We start from the raw sequence: 9904 nt of genomic DNA on the forward strand, positions 1-9904 counted from the left end.
TCACCCCAGTCACCTTCAGTGACTATCCCACTTCGCTTACTGCTTCTACCTTCAAAATGACTTAAACACACACTGTAATCAGGTAGCTACCAGAAGCACAATCCCTCCAGCACTACACACTGACTGACCTGACTGCACTCTGCTCCCTCTTTTCTTCTTACAAGCGCATATTTGTCCTTTGCATCTGAAAGAAAGTGTTACACAAGTCACTGAAATGCTGAACAATGGACAGACAATTCCAGACATCTCAATCCTAGTTAGGAAACCCATCTAGTGTACTACTACCCTCATGCCATTAATAAACACAGCCCCAAAACTTTAAACCCATACACATACAACTGTTAACTACTGAGAGGGTCAATCTCCTGCACTCTCATGAAGGTCCCATCACCTTCAAACACCATCAAAGCAACTGCCCACCCAGCCTGACTATGGCCGATCCACCTAAGATCACTGTAAAATTGTGGCCTAAAAACTCAAGGCAAATGTCACCAGAGACCCTTATGGCTCTTCAATATCCCCAACGCTACAATCTGGGCAGAGCAGCCCCAGGCCAAACACACAAACACAGACCAACCCAAGACACACCACTGCAAACTACAAGATTAAACATTAATATAAAACTCCCAACAAGAATTAGTCTGGGCTCCAAGAAGTTGGCCAAGAAGATCTACAGGGATGCAAGGGTGAGGCAAGGAGGGTTTTGCCCCCATGGTGACCATGGTATTACCCCATGGTATTACCCCCACCATGGTATTGCCCCATGGTGACATCAAGTGTCATAGAACACTTCCTGTTACAATAATTACTCTTCAAAATAACATATCAGATGTACAAGAAGACTAGCATCAAGACCTAAGGATGCAGAGACAAGGTTGCAAATGTGGAAAATTTATGACCAGAGATGCTCATTCGTTCATAAAGAAGATTACAAAAGATGCCTATCAAGAAATTTGCAAGATGCGAAAAAAGAAGGATCCAGATATGACTGTGTTCAACACCATGGGGATGATGTTCAATATTACTTGTCCTGTGAGGGACTCTGGAATCCAAGACTTTTGGGCAATAAGACCTACAGAGATCCATCTGCAAAGCGAGGGAATGAAGCGACGGATGCCCGAGAAGCTGCCTTCAAGGCCTGGGGATGCAAGGATGCAGGAACAGAGTCCCCCTCAGGGAAACTGGATGGACAGAGATCAGATGACAATGCAATTGAGAATGACATTGCTAAAGACAATCTTCAAGAAACTTTCAAGTCAAGAGACCGATCTGCAATTTAGACTCGTCGTACGGAATAACACGCTGCTGATCGGCACCGTGCTGATCGGGAAAGGCTTTGCAGGGAGGATGCCCAAGATGAAGGACTCGCTCCGTGAGGACACAGAGGACCATCAAGGCCTGACGAAGCTCTAAGACAACCAAGACTGACAACATAAAACACACAACCCCACACACCAAGGCTGGAGCTGCCCTGCCCACGCTGGAATCATGCTGGAAAGTAACCTGTTCCCTTCACCCACCCAAAGGGGGCTGCTCCCAGACAACCCTCTCCCCTACACTAACTTCAAAACACCACCTGCAATTCCCAACCTCGACTCCTCCGCTCAGCCCCTCCCCACCCACCCCTGGGCCCTCAACTTATCTTCAAGAGCGAGAGCAACACAAAGCCACGGTCAGTAATGAAAACCACATTGTTTAACTGAGATACGCTTCCAGTCGCACAGTTCCTCTTCATCCCCTATACGTAAAAAAGGAAAAAACACAACCCACAGATCACAAACAGCGCTGGCACAAGTCACACCTAAGCCAACACACAGTACTTCTGCTGCACTCACCTCCTCACAGAAGCCCCATGGTATACCGTGCACCTTCTCGTTCCAGAGTTGAACGCTATCGCCACCATTGCTTGGGGCGCCTGAAACACCAAGAGAAACAGTTCCTGTTCTGCTGATCAGAAGTCAGACTTCTGACCTTTGCTCACCTTGCCAGAGCCACCTCGGGAACAGGTATTCTGCTTCCTTGGCTGCTCTCACCTGCAAAAGGACAAACAAACCATAATGGGGTCAGGTAGCCAGGAGAGGGACCTTCGCTCCAACACCCAACACTGACTAACCTTTGGATGGTGCTCTTCTCTCCTCCTGCTCTTTCATGTACATCCTTGTCACATGGGATCTGAAAAACGGTGATACACAAGTCACTGGAATACTGCTCAATAGATGAACTATTCAGTTATGACTCTTCCAGCAAACTCTGGGAAGAGCAGCTCCAAGCCAAACACTCAGACCAACTCCAGACACAGCCCTGCAAATCATGAGACGTGATCTCAAGAGAACACCAAGCAAAAAGAATATCTCTGGGATCCAAGACTGTTGGGTAAGACGACCTACAGCAATGCAACTGCAAAACGAGGGGCTGAATCAAGGGATGCCAAAGAACGCAGGCTTCGAGACCTGATGACACGAGGATGTGGGGAATAAAGTCCCACTCTGGGAAAATCCATGACCAGAGATGAGGCTGATGCAGGTGGCAATGATGTTTCAGAAGATGACCATCAGGAAGCTTCCCAGAATAAAGACCTATCAACACTTCAAACTTGTCACACAAGAAGATGCTGCTGCTGACTAGGACTGTGCTGATGAGTAAAGGCCTTGCAGGGATGATGGTCAAGATGTGGGACCTGCTCCGAGAGGACATCAAGACCTGAGGAAGCTTTAAGACAAACACATACAACACAAACTACACGCCGCCACACACCAAGGCTGGAGCTGCCCTGCCCACGCTGGCATCACATCAGAAATTAACCCACTTCCTTCATCTGACCAAAGGAGGCTGCTCCCAGACTGCCCTCTCCCCTACACAACTCCCACCAGCCTTGACCCCTCTACACCACTGGTCCCTCAACTTATCTTTCAGAGGACTGGCTCTCCAAAGTCATGGTTAGCCAGGAAAATAGACAGGAGCAGCGTAGGATAACCCTCAACTTGCAAGGTTCCCCTTTGCCACCTGCATTAAAAAAAGAAAAAAAAAGTCACACCAAAACAAGCAAAGAAAAAAACTCCACACACATAACCACAACACCAAAACATCTACCAGAATATTCACCAATAAGTCCAGCATCAGCCAGGATGATGCTTCCCTTCCAAATGTCCCGTCTTTGCAGAAGAGCCCTGCAAAGTCCCGCTCGACCACGCTTTCCAGAGTTGGATGCTGTAGGTATCGTCATTCAGGGCACCTAAAAGGCACAAAACTATTGTTCTGCTTGAGAGAAGACACTAGCTCCACAAGCCCTGCACTACCACCTCACCTCCAACGCTCATTCAGTTCCTGGAACTTGCTAGCATCATGCCAGGGAGGGACAGGCTCCCATCAACCACCCAAAGGGCACCGCTTCTGGACAGTTCGCTCCCCTACAGTAACTTTAAAACCCGAGCCAGCAATTCCTAACCTTGACCCCTCTACACAGACCCTCCCCAACCATCCTCCCTTCCTCTTAGCTTTCAAACACCTGGGGCTCTGAAGCACTGGACAGAAAAGTAACCCGCATCGGCTGACGGGGATCTTCCCAAAACCACAAAGTTCCTCCTCGTCATCTGCAATAACGAACGGCAATGCCACCAGAAATAGGACGTCAGCTAAATACCAACCCCTTCCACACGCTCCTCACAACCCCTGACTCGCCCCGCTCACCCTCTCCTTCCACACGTTATGGCCACCATCGCTTCTGGCACCTGAAATACCAGGAGACACAATTCCTGTTCTGCTTGTCAGATCGAGCCTCCTCGTTACCATCCCGTCTCACCTCCAGCACTCTTCTGGCTCCAAAGGTGGCACGCGCAGCACCTGCAAAAACAAAGGGAAACACTTAACCGAGTCGACGTAAAATCTCTGGATGAGCCAGCCCGCAACCATCTCACCTTCTCCAACTGTTCCTCAAGACGCGGCTTTGTCACTCCAGCACTGCGTGTGACACCTGCAAAAGTCAAAGCAAAAGGCACACGCTGAGATATTGCCCCCAACAACACCCAGGCCACCGCGATGTCCATCTCCTGCTCCTTTACCTCGGCCTCTCACCCATCTGCCTGCCATCTCTTTGGGGTGCCAAAACAAGGTTAGGAGCGCACCTGAAAAAAACCACAAACAACAAGGGATGTTCGTGACCAACCAATAAAACAACACCTGAGAATAACTGCTCCTCCAGCCCACCAGCCTTTGCTCACCTTGCCGCAGCCACCTCCGGTGCCCGTATCCCGCTTCGCTCGCCGCTTCCGCCTTCAAAATGACAACAAACCATAATGCGGTCAAGCAGCCAAAGGAGGCACCTTCCCACCGACTGCACACCCTGACCAACCTTCGGATGGCGGCCTCCTCTCCTCCTCCATCTGTTTCTTGATGGCCATTGACACGTGGGATCTGAAAAACAGGATTATGCAAATCACTGGGAAGCTGCTCAGCACCGAGTCGGTCAGTTAACGGCACTTCCCACGGCCCCTGATCCTACACAGCAGGCAGGGCAGCTCCAAACCAAACACTCACAGGCACAGACTGAACAAAGACTAGCCACGTGAGTCACAAGACTTGACCTCAAGATAAAAAACTCGCAGCAAGAAGAGGGACTCTGGAATCCAAGACTTTTGGGCAATAAGACCTACAGCGATGCGTCTGCAAAGCGAGGGAACGAAGCGACGGATGCCCGAGGAGCCGCCTTCAAGACCTGAGGACGCAAGGATGCGGGGAACGAGTCCAGATGCTGGTGCACTTGGCAACGATGTTTCAGAAGATGACAATCAAGAAATCCCAAGTCAAGAGACCGATCTGCAATTTAGACTCGTCGTGCGGAATAACACGCTGCTGATCGGCACCGTGCTGATCAGGAAAGGCTTTGCAGGGAGGATGCCCAAGATGAAGGACTCGCTCCGTGAGGACACAGAGGACCATCAAGGCCTGACGAAGCTCTAAGACATCCAAGACTGACAACATAAAACACACAACCCCACACACCGAGGCTGGAGCTGCCCTGCCCACGCTGGAATCATGCTGGAAAGTAACCTGTTCCCTTCACCCACCCAAAGGGGGCTGCTCCCAGACAACCCTCTCCCCTACACTAAACTTCAAAACACCACCTGCAATTCCCAACCTCGACTCCTCTGCTCAGCCCCTCCCCACCCACCCCTGGGCCCTCAACTTATCTTTCAGAGGACTGGCTCTCCAAAGCCATAGTTAGCCCAGAAAAAAAAAAAACAGGAGCAGCTCAGGATAATCCTCAACTTGCAAGGTTCCCTTTCGCCACCTGCATTTAAAAAAAATAAAAAGTAATTAAAACAATCACACCACAATACCAAAAAAAAAACAAACCAAAAAACCCCCCCACACGCACACATAACCACAACACCAAAACACCTACCAGAATATTCACCAATAAGTCCAGCATCAGCCAGCCCCATTCCCTTCCAAATGTCCCGGCTTTGCAGAAGAGCCCTGCAAAGTCCCGCTCGACCACGCTTTCCAGAGTTGGATGCTGTAGGTATCGTCATTCAGGGCACCTAAAAGGCACAAAACTATTGTTCTGCTTGAGAGAAGACACTAGCTCCACAAGCCCTGCACTACCACCTCACCTCCAACGCTCATTCAGTTCCTGGAACTTGCTAGCATCATGCCAGGGAGGGACAGGCTCCCATCAACCACCCAAAGGGCACCGCTTCTGGACAGTTCGCTCCCCTACAGTAACTTTAAAACCCGAGCCAGCGATTCCTAACCTTGACCCCTCTACACAGACCCTCCCCAACCATCCTCCCTTTCTCTTACCTTTCAAACACCTGGGGCTCTGAAGCACTGGACAGAAAAGTAACCCGCATCGGCTGACGGGGATCTTCCCAAAACCACAAAGTTCCTCCTCGTCATCTGCAATAACGAACGGCAATGCCACCAGAAATAGGACGTCAGCTAAATACCAACCCCTTCCACACAACCCCCGGCTCGCCCCGCTCACCCTCTCCTTCCACACGTTACGGCCACCATCGCTTCTGGCACCTGAAATACCAGGAGACACAAAATTCCTGTTCTGCTTGTCAGATCGAGCCTCCTCGTTACCATCCCGTCTCACCTCCAGCGCTCTTCTGGCTCCAAAGGTGGCACGCGCAGCACCTGCAAAAACAAAGGGAAACACTTAACCGAGTCGACGTAAAATCTCTGGATGAGCCAGCCCGCAACCATCTCACCTTCTCCAACCGCTCAATATGTGGCTTTGTGTGGCACCTGCAAAAGCCAAAGCAAAAGCCACATGCTGAGATATTGCCCCAATCAACAGGCAGCCCACACCAGCCTTTGCTCAGAAAACTTCCAAATCCCTTCTGCAACAACTCCCAACCTCAGCACTTCAGCTCAGTCCCTCAACTTATCTTCCTGAGGGATGGTGGTTTTGGATCTATGTCCAGCAAAACACCACGCTGTCTGACAGGCACGTTCCTCTTCATCCCCTGCAATCAGAAAGAAAGGAAAAATCAGAAACAGTGTCACCAATAAGGTGCACTTCAGCCATCAACAACCGCTTATACTACACCCACCGCCTCAAAAGGGCCCCACCCAGTTCCACTCACCTCCTTGATCCAGAGTCAAATGCTGTGTCCACCACTGCTTTGGGCACCTAAAAGACCAAGAGAAAGAGTTACTGTTCTGCTGATCAGTACTCACCAGCTCCATGAACCCACTCTCTACCACCCCAGCTCACCTTCAATGCTCACCTGGTTCCAAAGGTGGCACGCACAGCACCTGAAACATAAGGGAAACCTTTAACAGAGTTGATGTTAATACATGGCTGACCCAGCCCACAGACATCTCACCTTCTCCAACTGTTCCTCAAGACGCGGCTTTGTCACTCCAGCACTGCGTGTGACACCTGCAAAAGTCAAAGCAAAAGGCACACGCTGAGATATTGCCCCCAACAACACCCAGGCCACCGCGATGTCCATCTCCTGCTCCTTTACCTCGGCCTCTCACCCATCTGCCTGCCATCTCTTTGGGGTGCCAAAACAAGGTTAGGAGCGCACCTGAAAAAAACCACAAACAACAAGGGATGTTCGTGACCAACCAATAAAACAACACCTGAGAATAACTGCTCCTCCAGCCCACCAGCCTTTGCTCACCTTGCCGCAGCCACCTCCGGTGCCCGTATCCCGCTTCGCTCGCCGCTTCCGCCTTCAAAATGACAACAAACCATAATGCGGTCAAGCAGCCAAAGGAGGCACCTTCCCACCGACTGCACACCCTGACCAACCTTCGGATGGCGGCCTCCTCTCCTCCTCCATCTGTTTCTTGATGGCCATTGACACGTGGGATCTGAAAAACAGGATTATGCAAATCACTGGGAAGCTGCTCAGCACCGAGTCGGTCAGTTAACGGCACTTCCCACGGCCCCTGATCCTACACAGCAGGCAGGGCAGCTCCAAACCAAACACTCACAGGCACAGACTGAACAAAGACTAGCCACGTGAGTCACAAGACTTGACCTCAAGATAAAAAACTCGCAGCAAGAAGAGGGACTCTGGAATCCAAGACTTTTGGGCAATAAGACCTACAGCGATGCGTCTGCAAAGCGAGGGAACGAAGCGACGGATGCCCGAGGAGCCGCCTTCAAGACCTGAGGACGCAAGGATGCGGGGAACGAGTCCAGATGCTGGTGCACTTGGCAACGATGTTTCAGAAGATGACAATCAAGAAATCCCAAGTCAAGAGACCGATCTGCAATTTAGACTCGTCGTGCGGAATAACACGCTGCTGATCGGCACCGTGCTGATCAGGAAAGGCTTTGCAGGGAGGATGCCCAAGATGAAGGACTCGCTCCGTGAGGACACAGAGGACCATCAAGGCCTGACGAAGCTCTAAGACATCCAAGACTGACAACATAAAACACACAACCCCACACACCGAGGCTGGAGCTGCCCTGCCCACGCTGGAATCATGCTGGAAAGTAACCTGTTCCCTTCACCCACCCAAAGGGGGCTGCTCCCAGACAACCCTCTCCCCTACACTAAACTTCAAAACACCACCTGCAATTCCCAACCTCGACTCCTCTGCTCAGCCCCTCCCCACCCACCCCTGGGCCCTCAACTTATCTTTCAGAGGACTGGCTCTCCAAAGCCATAGTTAGCCCAGAAAAAAAAAAAACAGGAGCAGCTCAGGATAATCCTCAACTTGCAAGGTTCCCTTTCGCCACCTGCATTTAAAAAAAATAAAAAGTAATTAAAACAATCACACCACAATACCAAAAAAAAAACAAACCAAAAAACCCCCCCACACGCACACATAACCACAACACCAAAACACCTACCAGAATATTCACCAATAAGTCCAGCATCAGCCAGCCCCATTCCCTTCCAAATGTCCCGGCTTTGCAGAAGAGCCCTGCAAAGTCCCGCTCGACCACGCTTTCCAGAGTTGGATGCTGTAGGTATCGTCATTCAGGGCACCTAAAAGGCACAAAACTATTGTTCTGCTTGAGAGAAGACACTAGCTCCACAAGCCCTGCACTACCACCTCACCTCCAACGCTCATTCAGTTCCTGGAACTTGCTAGCATCATGCCAGGGAGGGACAGGCTCCCATCAACCACCCAAAGGGCACCGCTTCTGGACAGTTCGCTCCCCTACAGTAACTTTAAAACCCGAGCCAGCGATTCCTAACCTTGACCCCTCTACACAGACCCTCCCCAACCATCCTCCCTTTCTCTTACCTTTCAAACACCTGGGGCTCTGAAGCACTGGACAGAAAAGTAACCCGCATCGGCTGACGGGGATCTTCCCAAAACCACAAAGTTCCTCCTCGTCATCTGCAATAACGAACGGCAATGCCACCAGAAATAGGACGTCAGCTAAATACCAACCCCTTCCACACAACCCCCGGCTCGCCCCGCTCACCCTCTCCTTCCACACGTTACGGCCACCATCGCTTCTGGCACCTGAAATACCAGGAGACACAAAATTCCTGTTCTGCTTGTCAGATCGAGCCTCCTCGTTACCATCCCGTCTCACCTCCAGCGCTCTTCTGGCTCCAAAGGTGGCACGCGCAGCACCTGCAAAAACAAAGGGAAACACTTAACCGAGTCGACGTAAAATCTCTGGATGAGCCAGCCCGCAACCATCTCACCTTCTCCAACCGCTCAATATGTGGCTTTGTGTGGCACCTGCAAAAGCCAAAGCAAAAGCCACATGCTGAGATATTGCCCCAATCAACAGGCAGCCCACACCAGCCTTTGCTCAGAAAACTTCCAAATCCCTTCTGCAACAACTCCCAACCTCAGCACTTCAGCTCAGTCCCTCAACTTATCTTCCTGAGGGATGGTGGTTTTGGATCTATGTCCAGCAAAACACCACGCTGTCTGACAGGCACGTTCCTCTTCATCCCCTGCAATCAGAAAGAAAGGAAAATCAGAAACAGTGTCACCAATAAGGTGCACTTCAGCCATCAACAACCGCTTATACTACACCCACCGCCTCAAAAGGGCCCCACCCAGTTCCACTCACCTCCTTGATCCAGAGTCAAATGCTGTGTCCACCACTGCTTTGGGCACCTAAAAGACCAAGAGAAAGAGTTACTGTTCTGCTGATCAGTACTCACCAGCTCCATGAACCCACTCTCTACCACCCCAGCTCACCTTCAATGCTCACCTGGTTCCAAAGGTGGCACGCACAGCACCTGAAACATAAGGGAAACCTTTAACAGAGTTGATGTTAATACATGGCTGACCCAGCCCACAGACATCTCACCTTCTCCAACTGTTCCTCAAGACGCGGCTTTGTCACTCCAGCACTGCGTGTGACACCTGCAAAAGTCAAAGCAAAAGGCACACGCTGAGATATTGCCCCCAACAACACCCAGGCCACCGCGATGTCCATCTCCTGCTCCTTTACCTC

The 9904-nt window shown here is 50.8% G+C and overlaps 3 long non-coding RNA genes across 3 annotated transcripts; all 3 read right to left on the bottom strand.

The window, feature by feature from the left end:
- Nucleotides 1–2022: 2022 nt before the first annotated feature.
- Nucleotides 2023–6220, bottom strand: LOC139800199 (uncharacterized). Its single transcript, XR_011727638.1, has 5 exons — nt 5987–6220; nt 5803–5898; nt 5402–5540; nt 5168–5287; nt 2023–2172 (listed from the first exon to the last, which is right to left on the bottom strand). It is a non-coding gene; the product is annotated as an uncharacterized lncRNA (long non-coding RNA).
- Nucleotides 3503–3919, bottom strand: LOC139800219 (uncharacterized). Its single transcript, XR_011727653.1, has 3 exons — nt 3868–3919; nt 3688–3728; nt 3503–3590 (listed from the first exon to the last, which is right to left on the bottom strand). It is a non-coding gene; the product is annotated as an uncharacterized lncRNA (long non-coding RNA).
- A 1884-nt stretch (nt 6221–8104) lies between the features above and the next one.
- On the bottom strand, nt 8105–9142 carry LOC139800200 (uncharacterized). Its single transcript, XR_011727640.1, has 4 exons — nt 8909–9142; nt 8725–8820; nt 8324–8462; nt 8105–8209 (listed from the first exon to the last, which is right to left on the bottom strand). It is a non-coding gene; the product is annotated as an uncharacterized lncRNA (long non-coding RNA).
- Between the last annotated feature and the right edge of the window lie 762 nt (nt 9143–9904).

The sequence above is a fragment of the Heliangelus exortis genome, chromosome 10 (assembly GCF_036169615.1).
Source record: "Heliangelus exortis chromosome 10, bHelExo1.hap1, whole genome shotgun sequence".
Taxonomy (NCBI): domain Eukaryota; kingdom Metazoa; phylum Chordata; class Aves; order Apodiformes; family Trochilidae; genus Heliangelus; species Heliangelus exortis.